We start from the raw sequence: 15,668 nt of genomic DNA, 5'->3' as shown, positions 1-15,668 counted from the left end.
AAAGAGTATTTTTAAAAATTAGTGAAAAGGCACTGGGCTCCTTCAGAAAAATCTAAAAGTTTGATCGAGTTTCTCAATCCTGTTTCAGATTAAATGCCCCCAAAGGGTATTATGTAATGAATAGCACGTGACAAGAAAAACCGTGTGAGTTTTACTAGAATTTTTGAATGGTCTGGGGAATGTTCATATCTTGATTCCTTTACTGTACTTTACAAGTATCTTGCAGAATTCTACCATTTATTCTTCAGCCAATTAAATTGAATTAATGAGACAATGTAGTCACCATGGTCATTAGCAAAATGTGTCCAAGGAACTGATTAAGATGCTTCATGTCTATTGCTAAAGTGCCCTCTGAAAATGTCCATGTAATTTGCTCCCTCCACTGGGGTGTGTCGGCAGCTACTCCCCAAACCTTGCCATACGATTGCAAATGTGCCGAAGTTTAACATGAGTATTTTTGCAGAGGTACTCATGAGTATGTAACTTAATTTAATTTCTAAATAGTTAAAGTAGAATCTTTGATGTTTTTATTCATGTATATGATGTAATCTATGTACTCTCACTTCCCACCTTTGACAGCACCCCTCCTTCCTACAAGTTCCTTTTTCCATTTCGTGTGTGTGTGTGTGTGTGTGTGTGTGTGTGTGTGTGCGTGTGTGTGTGTGCGTGCGTGCGTGTGCTGTGGCCCACTGAATTCAACCAAGGACTTCTTTGTGACCATGGTTTGGAATTATCTACTAGAGCTTGGTGGGATCAGGATTTTACATAGAATAATGACAAAACAAACATGATGTTCCTGTGTCCAGAATAATTTGTAGCTAATACTTCTGTAAGACAGAGTGTCCCATAGACTCTCTCCTTGTCTGTAAATCAATTTAATTTTTTCATATTTTTACCATTTTTCATATTTTTACAATAAATATAACAGATAGTATATATGTGTGTGTGTGTGAGACTGGCACTATACACATTTTATGTATGTCAGTCATTTTTCAAATCTATATACAAATATCCTGTTTTATTACCAGTGAATCATATTACATATAAGACAAGAAGTATCTGTGTATGAGAGAGAAAGAGAGACAGAGAAAGAGAGGAGAAAAGAAGTAGGAGAAGGAAGAGGAGGAGGAGGAGAAGAATTTATAAGAAAATGCAGGCAATTAGGTAATTAGGGTCATGGTGCTCTGGGGCTCGGAAAATTACTATAGTCCATGTGTGGCTATAAAATTAAGATGGGAGACTAGGAATAGCAAACATAAAGTGCATTAAACCACTGTGACTGGCGTGTCCTACACTCATACACACACTTAGCATCACTGACCACTCTCTACTCACTAGTGTTCTATCTTAGTAGGTAGAGATACCCAAGCTTTAGTTATTGGTTTGTATACATGTAGAAATGTTGGTTATTAGAGGATAACTTACTCAACTGGGATAAAATAGTTCAATGACTAAGTACACAGGCTGAGAAATGATACAATGCTTAGTTCAAATGTTTACTCTTTCCCTTTCTTTGATTGGGTCTTTATATATACAAAATTGTTGAATATTTCTATTTGACCCATAGGTATTAGGTGAGGATGATACCTACTTATAGATGGTTATCATATTTTCAAATGGCACATATCTAGGGAAGAGGAAAGGAAAGACGGCACATAAAAAAAAAACATGAAGAGAATTTTGGTGATGAAAATAAAATACTCCCCCCTATAGGGAAGAATAAAGATAATTCAAAAACTGAAACATCTCCCCCGCCCCCTACACACACAACAGATGGAAGTTACTTTCCCAGTTCAAGAGATGAACACACCATGGTCATCCATCTTCTCTGCCTCAGGAGGAACACTTAGCTCACACAGCTTCTTGAAGTCAGGAGGATGGCTTTGTGTCTGATTCCCCAGTTTAATCCCCAGTCCTTCTGTTTCAGAATCTCTTCATACATTGCTCATCTTTTCCCTTCAGTAATAGTCTAAAGTGGTACTTATCATTTACAGATGGAAGACAAGGAAAAGACACTAATTGATAAATAGAAGCCAGTCTCTCTGGAGTCTAAAAGAAAAAGATCAATCTTTTTTTGTTGCATGGTGAGACAGGGTGCTAACTGTAGATCCTAGAGAAAGCAGGCTGTTGCATAGCAGAAAAAAAGGGCAAGAAGCAAAAACAATGCCTATTTCCTTGGACCACTGTCATTATTTTTCATTGATAATCATAAATGCATGATAATATATCATAACTACAGAAACATAGATAGAAGGTGCACAGTTTAATGATATTTTACAAGTAGATTGTATGTAGTTTCTTTAAAACAGCTGGATACATAGGGGGAAAATCACAATGAGGCCTGTCAGGAGAACAGCTCATGTCAACTGTAAGGAGCTTCCGTTGAAACCAGGTCTCCTGAGGACCATATTGCTATGGCAGCCTTCACCTTCCTCACTGTCCCCCAGGACTTAGTTGCCAGGGTTGCTGGCCTCTTTTCAGCATGGAGAGCTCTCAGACAACCATATACATTGAGCTGTCCGTGGTACTGAACTATTAGATGGGGCTGAGTAATGTGTCCCATCTTCAGAAGAAAATGAGTTCTGACCCTGTGTTAACTGTATAGTTACACTGGATGCTTACTGCCAATTATGGGGAAAAGGTCAAAATGGCATAGCACTTGTCCAGAGCCCAGCTGCAAGAGCAATCGATACAGACACAGTTCCTGTCCAAGCATTTGACAACTTTCACCCTTTTTTTCCTGGACTTCTCCAGGGCAACGAGTGGCTTTTGTCTGCTAAGCATACACCAAATAGCTGTAACAAATCTGCATGTTAAGCTTACCTAATTCAGCATTTTTTTCCAGATGCTATCTAACAGTCCCATGTCTAATATTCCCTAAGAACAAGTTAACCATATTCTGGAGGTGTGACCTGGGTATTATTATTTGTGAGGACTGAAAGGTGCTTGAATAGAATCTTGAGAGATATGCTATATGTTATTTTTCATGATCATAACCAATGTCTAAGGTAATAACTTAAATGATAAGAGAGATTTTGTGGCTTGTTGTTTTACATTTTCCATTCATGAATACCTACTTGACTTTGTTGCTTGTTGCATTCAGCAAAAGAGTAACATCACAGCAGAAAGGTGTGCTAGACCAAACCTGCTGATCTTATGTCAACTAGGAAGCAAACAAAGATCAAAAGGGGAAATATGCATCCTTAAAAGGGGCACCCCCCAAGTGACTTATTTTCTCCAACTACATTTGACCTCCCAATTATGCCACCAAAATATGCTGAGGTAATAGATCACTTGATTCCATCACAACTTTCCTTATCCATTCTCTGTTTAGTGATTTCATGTAACATTTTAGGGCCATGAATGTAACTCATGAATCTTATGGGAAGACTTTCTCTGAAAAGCATACCATTTGCCAGTATCTGAATAAGTCTGACTTTTCTTTCATGCAAAAATATAGTCTCTTTTCGAAGACCCTTGCAGTCTTTGAGAAGCTATTTGGTTTTCTCTACACTAATTCGTATCCTGTGGGGGGTTCTATAGATGATAACCAGCAGTGGCCTCTCAGTGCTGATTATAATATGAATTTTCTGCCACTAAGATGGGTAATATATGTTTTCTAATGCCAAAAGTTTAGGCCTCATCAAAACTTCTGGGCATAATTGGCAAATAGTTATCAGCTAATATTAAATGCCAGACTTAACTGAGATGTTAGTTTACACATCCCTCGAAACAAATGCTCGTGAAAGAGACAGCATGTGAATGAATAATCTACTTAGGTTAATTATGTATGGTGGTTCCACTTTAGTGCAGGTCCCCTGGTCTGCTAATTGGTGTGTATTGGAAAAGAACCTAAAATTATTGAACATAATAGTTATATGTCTCATGAGTACAACTTAGTTTACTTAGATGTAGTCACTAACTTCTTGTACCAAAATTGTGAGACAGAATTTTATCATCTTCATTTTGCATACCTGAGAGAAACAGAGTTAGAGTGAGGAGATACGATATAAAAGGGGAGAAAATACAAACTCCAATTCTTTTTAACTTATTTTTTAATAATTACAGATTTTTTTAAATTTTGTATCCAGGTTTAGCCCCTTACTTCCTCCCCTCCCACATCTCCTCCCATGCCCTCCTCAAGTCCACTGATAGGGAGATCTTCCTACCCTCTGATGCTAGTCTATCAGGTTTCATCAAGACTAAAGCCTAATTCTTTCTTTACCACAGTTTCCCATCCTACCATTCATCAAGCTTCCTGAAAAGAAACCACTATAATGATTAATTGTTGTTGAAAGGGCTAACTCTTGGAGACCTCGGAAGGCAAAACTAGAACTCATAGTGTGACAAGTGAAGCCTTGGTACTGTCTTACTCTGCTGTTGACTCTGTGACTTTGTTGCTACTTCCTAAACTTCGTGAGCTTCAGAGTTTCATTATCTATAAATTGGGGTTAATAGCATACTTATCACATGGAATTATTGTGCAGAATAAATGAAATAATGAGCATAAAGCTTTTAGCTCTGTATCTAAGACCTAGTAATGGCTAAATATTTATATAAATTCTAGTACTTGTGACAACATTTTCTTAATCTTAGAAGGAGTTCATTGACAGGTAACGAGTCTCCATAACAGGTACTGGGGAGGACAGATGACCCCATTCTGTGAAGTCACAGAAGTGATAAGAAGGTATGAATTGAGTTAAACATATATTCCATTTCATTAGGAACCATTTTATCAAAACCTAAGTTCTCAAACCACTTCACTTTTGAAGGTTTTTACAATGTGTTTATCTAACCTTTAAATTCTGTCCCTGATTGTCACCGTTCTTTGATGAGGCTCAGAAATAAAGAAAGACTCTGAAATGTGTTGGGGAAGTCAGTGTGTTTCTTGAATATTTTTCTAACATAAGTCATGAATTGAGCTTCTACACACACACACACACACACACACACACACGGGAGATAGAGATGTGTTTGAAAAAATTGTAATTCATATAGATATGATTATTATAGAAATTCCCCTGTTAAAATGTGTTTTTTATTTTATTCAAGTCAATTTAAACTATTAACCTCATCTTGTTAGATGAAGTACAATGGCTGTCAAGTCTCTTCTGTTCCTATGACTGACTTCTTTAGTCTGAGGGTTCTTTCTGAGCCTGGAAAATCAAATATAAATGTCTGCATAGCAGAGCCCTAGTTTCCTAATATGACACTCTGTGTATGTTTTGAACACATATTTGTTTATGATAAATGCTGTCTGCACCTTCCTGTTTCCCACCCCTACTTCTCATGTTTCAGCGCAACAGAGTAAGCTAACACACGGCTTTGAGCTTTAATAAAGAAAGAGGTTTATGACTGGCTACAGAGTTCTTTTGCAAGGTATTGGAATACATGGGAGAAGCAATTTCAGTCCTTAGAAGGGAAAATCACACCACACTGAAAGTGACTGCTTAGCCACAAGCTGCCAAGCAATTTATTTTAGAAAGTCGTTCCTCAGACACCATACTCTCTGGACTTGTCCCAGGCTTTGTTTTAAAATGTTCAGTGCTAATCACAGATGTTCAAAGGAACATCATGGAGCAGGAGAATTGGTGGAAAGTGCTGCACAATATGGCCCCTTGACTTTATTCTTAACTCATCTGCACAGACTTGATGCTGTTAAGACAAGTGTTTCTGTCTCCTGCTCTACAAACCTTGGCCTCTTCATTATTCTGTGTGAGAAGCCACACTCCTCACTTCGATGATTTCCACTCCTACATTCCCAAACCCAGGTGACTTTTCTTGTTTCTCAATAACACCTTTATTACATGCCCGCCAAACACTCTTACCATACTTGAGGACTCCAGTCATTGGCATTTTTGCATTTTGAAAGACATCCCTGCAAACTGCAGCTTTCTTGTCACTGAAATGGCTGTATTACCCTAAAATCTTGTCTCTTTCATTCAAAGCACACTCTATACTACAGTTTTTAAAACTCAAAATGACTATATTTTAATTAAAAAGTCTATAAGCTCTGCTTTCCATAGAACCATTCAGGGACTTGCATTGTCCTCTATCATCAAGACTGATCATGCCAATCCTGCCTCTGTGAGGCCATGTTTTCAAAAACGCCTGGCACCTATCTCAGGGTCTATGCATGTGCTGTCATGCCTACTTCTCTCCAGTGTCTCACATTTATTCAACTGTAATTGATTTCCCTTTTCCCACCCACCCTTCTATAAATGCTCTGATAATTGCTTTTCTTCAACCTTAATTTTTTCCTTTATTAAGAGTATTTCTACAGCTGGGATACAAAGTGGATAAACTATAATTAATAAAAGGAAAATAAAAAAATTAAAATGAAAATAAAAAAGTATATCTATTTGTAATTACACAATTATTTGCTTAATATCAATCTACCACACTTGGTTGCAAACTCTGTAAGATATTTGCTTTAGACATTGTATTTAGCACCCATGACAGTGCCTAGAACAATTGTCTCTGACCCTGAAACATTTGCCTGTGAAAAGATGAAGTGATTATAATGGATAGACTTATATTTTCCCCAGGGCAAGAGAAACAGGGTATTCATGTCCCAAATCTATTATAATACCTAATGGATAGTCTGACATGGTAAATATGTAATAAACTATGCAGAGGTGGCAGGGAGATGTGGATGCCCTAAAAAGATACAACCTCAAGAATAATAGTGTGAGAAATCTAAGGCTGTCTCTTCTGTGATTGGCTTCCCTCCCCAGTTTCTGCACTGATCCCTGAAGATAAGCAACTCCAATCAAATTCACACCCCAACTCTGACACCAAAATGAAACAAGCTTTATCTGAGAGCCAAGAAAGAAGGGAAAATATAAATTGAGCTGAGATTCAAAATGCCCATGGGAGAGGAGGCAATGAAATACCAATAAACCATATTAATATGCTGAAACTAGGAAGAAGAAGTTGAACTCCAACCCAGACTTAATAAGTATACGTGAGCAAGTACAGGAAGAAGGAAAGGCTAGGTTTCAGTCAGAATTAAAATGAGATCTGTAATGAAACTGGTAATATAATTATAAACTGTGAAAGCTCTTTTTCCTCTTTCTTATTTTCATATTTAATGGGTAACTTGCTCAGCAATAACTTGGCACCAATTCTGGGAGCTGTGGATGCCCCTAGAGTGGACTAATTTTTTTTTGAAACCTCTTCATTAAGAAAGTCTAAATTCACAAAACTGTAAAAGGAAAAAAATATGCTTTAAGCCATTTCTTCCTTAAATAGTAACTGATCTCCAGGTTAACTGTGACAAGTGGCCTAGGGAAGAACAAATCTAGGGAAGTCATTCTAAATGGCTGAACATGTTCAAGCCTTTATAGCTATCACAACAGCCAGTGGGATTGAGAGTTTTAATGACACTCTATGCTAAGATGTTAGCTTGGCTTTCAACCAGAGTGAATTGTTACTAATTTCCTTCCTCACAAAGGAGAAAACTGTGTTTGACGTCCACAATTAGAGACTAATTTCTGTGTTTTGATAGCAGACTGAGTTCAAAACTATGTTCCCAGTAACTAGGGCACAGAGGGTGGTTGCGAAGGATAGTAAAATTCAATTTTATCTCATTAATCATTCTATCCTATTGTTTTAAATATAATGCTTCCAGTCCTGATGATACCTGATAGGCTAGGGTCAGATAGAGGGGGAGGAGGACCTCCCCTAGCAGTGGACTTGGGGAGGGCCATGGGAGGAGATGAGGGTTGGAGGGTGGGATTGGGAGGGAATGAGGGTGGGGGCTACAGCTGGGATACAAAGTGAACAAACTGTAGTTAAATTTTAAAAAGTTAAAATTAAAAAATGAAAATAAATATAATGTTTCATTTCCTTTCAGACTGCAAGAATCAAATAAGGGTTGGGAGCATCCATGCGGTGGAGATAAAAGTCCCTACAGGCAGATGCTCTACCGTTGGTAGCTTGGTGCTTGCAAATGATGCAGGAATGACCTAATGAATGAGAAAATAGAGGTGACAGAAGCAAGGTCAAGCATGTTATGTATCCCAGGAAGAGCCAAAAGCTAAACCCGATTCTGTCTCATTTCTTTGCAACCTTGGATATATTATAACACCACCACAGCTCTGGTGACCTCTCTAAACACAATGTTAGGACCCTCTGCTTAAAGAAAATGTCAGAGGCCTGACGTTTTTTAACTCTCTTTGACAACTCTAAGAGTGGGTATAGCAATGAAAGGATAGCGCCTCTTCTTGTTGTTTGTTTATCCTTTCCCTAATTGTAAAGACAGCATAAGGCTTGGACTAGAATCTTCATGAATAAAGCTAGGTAAGTAAAGGAGCCATGTTGGACAGCTTACTTTCTCTCAGCTAGAAGGAATAAACCAAGTACTTAAATTCTTGACGATCTCTCTTGCTGTATTCTTCCAGATTATTGTGTGTTTCTTCTCTTCTTTCCTCTTCCTCTCCTCTTTCTCCTAGGTTCCCTCTACTCACCACATTTCTTATATCATCTTCTCCATGACATGCTCATACACTAGGAATGTAGATGTGGAAAAAGCTTAACTTATGGCCTCTCCCAGTTTAGTGGCAAGTTCAAGATAAAGTACAGAGTGTACGTCCTATGATGGTGTCTGCATGCTGTGAAGAAGCAGATGATTGACGTTGCAGAGGAAGGGTCCTTAGAATGTGTACTTCCCAAACTAGATCTCACACCTGCTGGAGCTCACTTGGTTGATCATGGTTGATGGCACAGTTCACAGTAAGGAGAAAGGAAACCTTTCTCTGCATTTGTGTAGATCTTATGTAGAAATGTCTTAAAAAATTCAACAACAATAACAGTAATAATGAAAATCATTACAGAGCTGTTGTTAAGCATCCTTCTCTGTGCTAAATGTTTTGCAAAGCATTGCCTCATTTAGTTATATCACCTTATGAACTATGTCCACTTATTGTAATGTAAGTGCTGTGTGAACACACATGAGAATAGGATGCCATTCAACTCTTAGTATCATACATGCAGAAAGAATCATTTCATATCAACATGCATATAATTTGCTAGCAAGATCACTCAATGCCTGTGATAAGGTCAACCAGGGTCAACTTTGGACCTCCATATGTACTTCATGACTCTGAGCAAATCTCTACTTTCTAGGCCTCAGTATCTTCATTATAAATTATGGGAGATACCCAAAAAACTACTACCTCTTGATTATTTTGAAAGTAGGAGAAACAACAGAGTTTAAAACCTGGAGGATGTTACAATATGCAAAATAAGCCAGGCACAAAATGATAAACACCACATGTTCCCACTCATATACAATCTAAAATATGTGATCTCATAGAAGAGGAAAATAGAATACTGGATACTGGAGAAGGTAGGGGACTGGCGAATAAGAAGGGATTGTTCACTGCATAAAAACAGTGCCATTATAGAAGAAGATTATGCTCTGGTTTGCTTTAACATTCTACAGTAATAAGGTTAACAATAATTTTTCCATTTATCAGAAAAAGAGAAGATGTTGGTTATATACAAATGAAAAGAAATGATAAATGTGTTGGTGAAGGATGTGCTGAATAACGTCCCTGAATTAATTAATGCTCACATGTGTTACAGCACTACACTGTGCCCCACACACGTACAATTCTGAGTCAACTCAAAAATGTTCATTTATGCTATGAGGATTAACATCTATCAGTATCATGTTAGTGTTTCTAGTCTTGTGTCTTCAAGCTAATTCAAGTCAATCTATGTAGCCGAAGAGTCCCTTGTGTAGATGCTGAGAGCAGAGGCAGCTGAACAAACTTTCCACAGCCCACAAGTTGCCATTTGAAGAAAGCTTAAACGGATCACAGCCAAGTTTCTCTGGGGACTGCAAGCTCCCAAGGCTGTCTGGATGAAAAAGAAATTGGTGGGAAGTGGCTGTGGTGGGGAAGAGTACCCGTATCTCTAGCTTCTGGCTCCAGATGCCAAGGATCTTCAGCATTTTCTGTGCCAGTGAGATTGTGGGATGAAGAAGAATGCAGTGTTTTCAGAAGGGAGATTATGAGATGTGAGGAATGATTATGACCTGAGCATCCTCTACCCAGCCCTCAATATTGGCAAAGCCTTGCTGATTTGCTTTCTTCCTCAGCTGCTCCCTCTGGGTTAGCTAAAGCAAACACATCTGAAACTCCTCAGCCTTGGGTTCCCAGAGCTGTTGGTAACTTCTGGAATCTCTGTTAATGCCCTAGGCATCTGATCATCAGCTAGACTTGTTCCTCAGTCATTGACTGCCCAAGATTCCTGTTTGTCACTTCCCTTGTTTTAACTCCATCTTACATTTAAACATTATTAGGAATATTTATACTTTCAGATGTGAACCTGACATTTGCTAAGCTCAGGATCAGAAATCAAATTCTTGGAACAACTCAAATGTAGCAAGCATTAAAGGTAGATGAGGTGGTGAAGAGTACTTGGGATGCAGAGTAAATATCCATCCATAGGGTTCAATTCTATATTCTCCCACCTACTATATGTTTGTCTTTAATGAGTCTTGACACTTCTCCAAGGCACCACTCATATTGTCTGTAAAATTAAGTCATGAATTCCTCCCTTACAGGGGAGTGGTGAAGATAAAATTAGAGAATTGCATAAAAATTCTCAAAAATACTTGGTCAGTAAGTGCTTATCATATCCTCAGTGGCATCATCCCTTTGCTGGATATTGGGACAGGCATATTTAAAGTCTATAACAATTGACTAACCTAAAGCTACGGACAGGGACAAAATCAGAGTCAGGAAGGTTTCCAGAGAAGACTGGCTGTTTCCCACTGGGTAGAAAGATGTGACCCATAGAGAGAGTGACTTAGATCTTTCCCTATAACAATAGGATACGTAGGGATTGAGAGTGAATATTTGTATCTCTTTTAAGAAAGCAAAGGACACCGTCATCAAAACAAAGAGACCGCCTATAGACTGGGAAAGAATCTTCACCAACCCATTATCTCACGGAGGACTACTATCCAGTATATAAAAAACAGCAAACCAAGTAATTCACTTAAAAAATGGGCAAAAGAGCTAAACAGAGAACTCTCTGTAGAAGAATACTGAATGGGAGAGAAAGACTTAAAGAAATGCTCAACGTAATTAGCCATTAGGGAAATGCAAATCAAAACAACCCTGAGATTTCACCTTACATCTATCAGAATGGCCAAGATCAAAAACTCAAGAGACAACACATGCTGGAGAGGTTGTGGAGAAAGGGGAACCCTTCTCTACTGCTGGTGGGAATGTAAACTTGTACAACCACTCTGGAAAGCAGTCTGGTGCTTTCTCAGTCAACTAGAAATAGCTCTTCCTCAAGATCCAGCCATACCACTCCTAGGCATATATCCAAAAGAGGCTCAAGTACACAATAAGGACATTTGCCGAACCATGTTTGTAGCAGCTTTATTTGTAATAGCCAGAAGCTGGAAACACCCCAGATGCCCCTCAACTGAAAAATGGATGCAGAAATTGTGGTACATCTATACAATGGAGTATTACTCAGCAATGAAAAATAAGGAAATCATGAAATTTGCAGGTAAATGGTGGGACCTGGAAAGGATCATCCTGAGTGAGTTGTCTCAGAAGCAAAAAGACACACATGGTATATACTCACTCATATAGACATACAACATAGGATAAACCCACTAAAACCTGTGCATCTAAAGAAACTAATCAAGAGAGAGGACCCTGACTAAAATGCTCAATCCCCATCTCGAAAGGTAAAGAGGATGGACGTCAGAAGAAGAAGAAAACAGGAAACAACTTGGGAACCTGCTACAGAGGGCCTCTGAAAGCCAGAAGAAGAAAACAGGAAACAAACTAGGAACCTACCACAGAGGGCCTCTGAAAGCCTCTGCCCTGCACACTATCAAAGCAGATGCTGAGCCTGATGGCCAACTGTTGGGCAGAGTGAATGGAATCTTATGTAAGAAGTGGGAAATAGTCAGATCTGGAGAGGACAGAACTCCACAAGGAGTGCAACAGAACAAGAAAATTTGAACACAGGGGTGTTCAATGAGTCTTCCCAGAGACTCATACTCCACCCAAGTATCAGGCATGGAGAACCCCTGCACAGATGTAGCACATGACAGTTCAGTGTCCAAGTGGATTACATAGCAATGGGAAGAGGGACTGCCTCTGACATAATCTGATTGGCCTACTCTTTGATCACCTCCCCTTGAGGGGGGAGCAGCCTTACCAGGCCACAGAAGATGACAATGCAGCCACTCCTGATGAGAACTGATAGACTAAGATCAGAAAGAAGGAGAGGAGGACCTCCCCTATCAGTGGACTTGGGGAGGGGCATGCATGAAGAAGGGGGAGGGAAGGTGGCATCGGGAGGGGAGGAGGGAGGGGCTTATGGGGGATACAAAGTGAATAAAGTGTAATTAATAAAAGTTAAATAAAAAAATAAAAAAAAGGATGAGGTGGGAACGGGGAGGACAAGATAGACAGTCTTGCAGCTAAAGGAAGCAACATGAACAAAGCTGCAAAAAGACCAGATGAAAATCCAGGGAAGCTGGGGTCCTTATGAACATGAGTAGGAACTCAGGAGAGCCACAGCCTGAAGGAGAATCCCCATGTTTGTGGGTATGGAGCTCAGATTTAGGACCTTTCTCGTGCTTGTCATGTGTCTAGAATTGACAAAAAGGTCCTGTGTTTTAACTTTTAACCTAAAATTGCCTATGATAGCATCACTAAATTTTTTTTAATGAATGAATGTATGTAGGGGGAGAGAGAAAAAATGAGAGCAACACAAAAACAAAGATTTTGTACAGGTATGAACATATCATAATGAAACCTACTGTTGTGTATAATTAATATATAATAAAATATGATTTAAAAGGAAGAACCAGGAAGATGATGGCTCAGTGGGTAAAGTGACTGGCATGTAACCATGACGACCTGAGGTTGGATCCCCAACACCCACAGAAAAAAACTAGGAATAGTTATATACATCTGAAACACTGGCGTTGGGGGAGGGGCAGAGACAAGAGGATCTATGGAGCAGGCTAGCCAGCAAGTCTAGCAAAATCAGTGACCTCTGGAATCAGTGATACGCTACTTCAGAAAAGTTGCATAACATATGATTGATGACAACACCTGACATCAGCTTCTGGCCAGCACACACATGCATGCATACCTGCGAGGACGCAAATACTACACATGAGTATGCCTCTCTCTCTCTCTCTCTCTCTCTCTCTCACACACACACACACACACACACACACACACACACACAGTTTCAAGGATGGGGAGATGGCTCAGTTGTTAAAAGCACTGGCTTCTCTTTAGAGGACCTAGGTCAATACACATATGATTGCTTCCAACTATTTGTAACTCCAGTTCTCGGGGCTCAGACACTGTCTTTTGGCTTCTGTTAGCATCAGACACACAGAAGGTACATAGACTTAAATTCAGCAAGCACACATGCACATACACACACACAGGTATATAATTCATAGTTCAAACTCTAGAATTAAAAATATCTTGTTTCAAATATGAGCAAAACAAATTCATACCTCTTTGATGTAACCAATGTTACTTAATACTCCTGTTTTATTTCCTAATCTAAAGAATTGTGAGAGTTAAAAGAGATAGCTGAAAAGTGTTCTGTAGAATTTTCTGCAAGCAGGAAGGAGACATATTAGTTTTTATTAGCATCATTATCACCACCCTCTGTTTTAAGTTGGCTTCCTTTGTTAGATGATCTGAAATTTTTTTTCTGCTCAACAGTTACTTACTCATTATCTAATTTGGCTAAGTCTAAGCTATAGAATATCATTCCCTGGATTTAGTACATAGTTATGAATGCATCCAGCTATATGGCTTTCATTCAGTTGCTTTAAGGGTATCTTCATCTGTGAAATGGGATAGATATAGTAAACCATTCCAAAGAGTGCTCTCACTTGGCATATATATATATATATATATATATATATATATATATATATATATGTATATATATATACTAAATTATAATATTTAGTAAATTGTTCATGACAATGCTATTTTAAAGGCAGAGAGATGACTTATTTCTTATAAAACTCCACATTCCTACGGTTACTAGACTGACTGACCACTGTGTAAAAACAGCTTGCAACTATAAAAATTTGAAGCCAGTAGTTGTGTGAGGGTTGCTACATTTGCTCTGTGTGATAACACAGAATGAATAAAGAAAATGTGGTACATTTACATAATAGAATACTACTTGGCTATTAATAACAAAAAAAATCATGCATGCAAATGGGTGGAACTAGAAGAGATCATACTGAGTGAGATAACCCAGACCCAGAAAGACAAATTATATGTAATCATATGTAAGTTGATATTAGCCATTTAGTACAAGATAAACATACTAAAATCCACAGACTCGAAGAAGTTAAATAACAAGGACGGCCGGAGGGAGGATGCTTGAATCCCACGTGAAGGGAAAGTAGAATAGACATTGGAAGTGGGTGAAGAGAGGGAACTGGATGGAAGAGCATGTGCGGAGGGAGATGAAGGTGGATTTCAGGTAGGGGAAGAAGAGGAGTAGGAGGGGAGAGGGCATCTCTGAGACAAAAGATGTCGAGTTTGCATTTGGAAGCCTCTAGTCTCATGTTCAATCCCCAGACTTTTACCCCTTTCCCACATAGACCCACTCACTACTAGGAGTTTAAATAAACATAGTGTCTGGTATTCATGGGAAGGACTGGTAAAACTCTCCATGTGCTTCTGGTTCGGCACAGTATAGCAGGCATTTTACCCTTAATAAGTTACTCAGCCATTCAGAACTTGCTCACTTGTTAAATATTAGATGTTCGCTATGTGCCATGGGGTAATAAAGATGCCTTCTACACAAAGCAGAGCAGGTCCTGCCTTCGTAACGCTTTCCTTCTCAGTAAGAAAACATCAAAGCGGATCTTCAAAGTGCCAAAGTAAACAGTGGTGGCAGGTTGGGTAGCTGTGAAAGTTCTTAAATCAAGGAGGAAGAAAAGACTTCTGATTTCCTGTGTATTATGGGGAAGATCTCTCTGAAGAGGTGGCACATAAACAGATGTGGATGGATGAAGAGAGAAATGTGCCCATGAAGAGCAAGCAGCAGGTCCACAGCCATCTGAATGTCAGCAGGATGGGGGCTCAGTCACCACACTTGGTGCAATGAAGATGGTTAAGGCAGCAGCACTCTTATGTGGAAGAAATGTCCTTACTGCCTTTGTATGCTCAAGGGAAGTGAGGCTGAGAGAGTCGAGGACATTGCCAGGGCCATTGTCCTCTGTTCTGATTGCCTCTAAGTGGACTTGCCCCACTCCTCTCCTGCCAGCTAATTCTTATATGACACTTATCCATCCAACTTCTGGTCATATGCCCCTTATTTCTCCCCACCACTCTTACTGCCTCAGACCATTTTCCGTATCTTTCTTCTTCCTGGCCTAGCTTTAATTCTCCAGTTACCTCCATGCTTCCCTTGGAATCAGGAATCTCATAGCCTTGCTTTTAAATACCTTGTCCCAGAATTAGACAAATGTGCCGTCCTTGCTTGGACTGCCACCCATCACAGTTAGCCTTCCTAGGGCCACCCTCCAGCTGACAGTGGCCTTCTTCATGCCCTTTCCTTGAAGAAAACTTAATTATGCTAAGCAACAGGGATATCTAGAACTTCAAAGGTGGATAAATTGACCA

General features: G+C 39.2%; 1 protein-coding gene across 4 annotated transcripts in view; it reads left to right on the top strand.

The window, feature by feature from the left end:
- The window catches only part of Astn2 (astrotactin 2), a 995,804-nt gene that overhangs the window by 389,706 nt on the left and 590,430 nt on the right, over positions 1–15,668 (top strand). The gene's annotated exons all lie outside the window — the stretch shown is intronic.

This window comes from Meriones unguiculatus, chromosome 3 (assembly GCF_030254825.1).
Source record: "Meriones unguiculatus strain TT.TT164.6M chromosome 3, Bangor_MerUng_6.1, whole genome shotgun sequence".
NCBI lineage: Eukaryota > Metazoa > Chordata > Mammalia > Rodentia > Muridae > Meriones > Meriones unguiculatus.
The sequence above is the reverse complement of the archived record's forward strand: the minus strand, read 5'-3'. Positions and strand labels throughout refer to the sequence as shown.